Below are 2047 nucleotides of genomic sequence, written 5' to 3'. Positions count from 1 at the left end.
CTCCGGGGCCTTTGGATTGGGGGGACTGCCTCCCTCAAGGCAGTCACCCCGGCCCCGGTGGGGGATAGAGGGGGGGGCGGAGTTGGATACGCCCCCACCTCTAGGCCTGGCTCTTCTGCGGCGGAGGGAAGCGGGACGAGCTGACTCCCGCTCCCTTTCCGCCGCCTCCTTCCGCGAGATAACTTCCTCGCAGAAGGAGCTCACCGCCAGCCACGATCTCTCGCTACTGATCATCCTCCGAACTAAATTCGGCAGCGAGAGATCGTCCCCCACTATTCGTGTGAGGACACGGCGCTCACTCTCGAACGCTGGACATATTTCCAGCGTGTGTTGCGCCGTGTCCTCCACACCTCCGCACTCGTGGCAGCCGGTCGTCGGCTCCTTCCTCGCCACATGACACAGATACCGCCCGAAGCATCCGTGCCCGGACAGTATCTGCGTCATGCGGTACGTCAGTGGCCATCGCCTACTCATCCACCTTTTGAGGATGGGACGGACAGCCTCGACGGTCCTCAGGCCGGCCGATGGACTGGCCAGCCTTTCTCTCCACCTGATCCTGAGGATCCGCCGAAAGTCGGACCTCCGCGCTCCAATCTCGTGGCCAGCGGGTGCCTCCCCCATGGAACGTCGTTCCGCGCGCCAGTGATGTGGAACGCTTCACGATTTTGCGTGTCATCCTTGCGCAGGGGCCATGCTAATCTTCTCTGTATCGTTCCAATTTTAGTATATGTACTGCCGAAGCAAGTACAGCCTACCTCCCACCCTAATACAACCTAGGGCATCAAAAAAGGGATAAAGCTTCTTCAGAGACAATCTTCACCTCTTTCTAAGGTCCGAAAGTCAGTAGAAAAATGTTCGTGTTGAACCAATTTGACTAAAAATAGAATAGAATAGAATAGAAAATCATTTATTCAAATAAACTTACATTGAAGCACTTTTGAATAGTCATTACATTTTTTAATCTACCTCTCGTTCAGAAATCTGTCTCATCACAAGAAGAACGAAAATAATCTGCGCTTCACGCCAGCGTTCAACAGATAATATAGACTGACGCTTGGACTTACGTATGCGCTCCACAAATTGTAAACAGCGAACCTCAACATTTATTATAGTTTGAAAACTCGAGAACCTTTCTGTTAGAACATAAAACACATCTGGTTCCTTATCAGTTACTAATAAGGTAATATTGGGTTTTAATTCTGGAATCTCAGGTAGATTTCTGAACACCGCCATAGTTTTAATTGGCCAGGAATCTTGTTTATTGGCCAACCATGACGGGCCAGACAACCACTCAGTAGTGGCTAGTAATGCAGACGGTAATGCACCACGAGAAGCTACGTCAGCTGGATTATTGAGTCCAGCAACGTGGTACCATGCATTCATCGGCACTTGTTCAAGAATTTTGCTAACTCTAGTAGCAACAAAAGTCTTTAATTGATGACACGGTGTGTTTAGCCATGCTAGAACAACCGATGAGTCGGTGAACAATAAAATATCATTGACGTGTACATGATATTGCAAAATGTTTAACACGTACTTTACTAACTTAGCTAGTAAGTGTGCAGCCATTAATTCTAAGCGTGGAATTGAAATGATCTTTAATGGCGCTACTTTAGACTTAGCGATCAACAAGCTGACCTTACTATCACCATTATCATTAGTGGTACGTATGTATATAACAGCAGCATATCCTAATGAGGAGGCGTCGCAAAACCTAATATTTGAAAATAAGTTTTGTTTGGAACCGTTGCATGCCTTTCATGCCTGAACTGTGATAATAGAGGTACTTCTGTAACATACTTTAACCATTGCTCTCTGAGATCCACAGGCAATGGATCATCCCATCCGAGATTTAATGCCCACAGACGTTGCATAAGACATTTTGCTACAACCACACATGGCGCTGCAAAACCAAGTGGATCGAATTGACGACCAATTTGAGACAACACAGACCGCTTGGTGACTATGTTATTCGGAGTAACGGTTACAAATGAAAACGCGTCACTTACAGGCGACAATCTCAGTGCAATCCCAATACCTTGACAGA

At 47.4% G+C, this 2047-nt stretch overlaps 1 non-coding gene across 1 annotated transcript; it reads right to left on the bottom strand.

Moving 5' to 3' along the window:
• Positions 1-641: 641 nt before the first annotated feature.
• LOC131852838 (U6 spliceosomal RNA) lies at positions 642-748 on the bottom strand. Its single transcript, XR_009357960.1, has one exon. It is a non-coding gene; the product is annotated as a U6 spliceosomal RNA (small nuclear RNA).
• Positions 749-2047: the final 1299 nt, after the last annotated feature.

The sequence above is a fragment of the Achroia grisella genome, unplaced genomic scaffold (assembly GCF_030625045.1).
Source record: "Achroia grisella isolate CSIRO2021 unplaced genomic scaffold, CSIRO_AGI_Agris_v1 utg8677, whole genome shotgun sequence".
Classification (NCBI taxonomy): Eukaryota; Metazoa; Arthropoda; class Insecta; order Lepidoptera; family Pyralidae; genus Achroia; species Achroia grisella.
The sequence above is the reverse complement of the archived record's forward strand: the minus strand, read 5'-3'. Positions and strand labels throughout refer to the sequence as shown.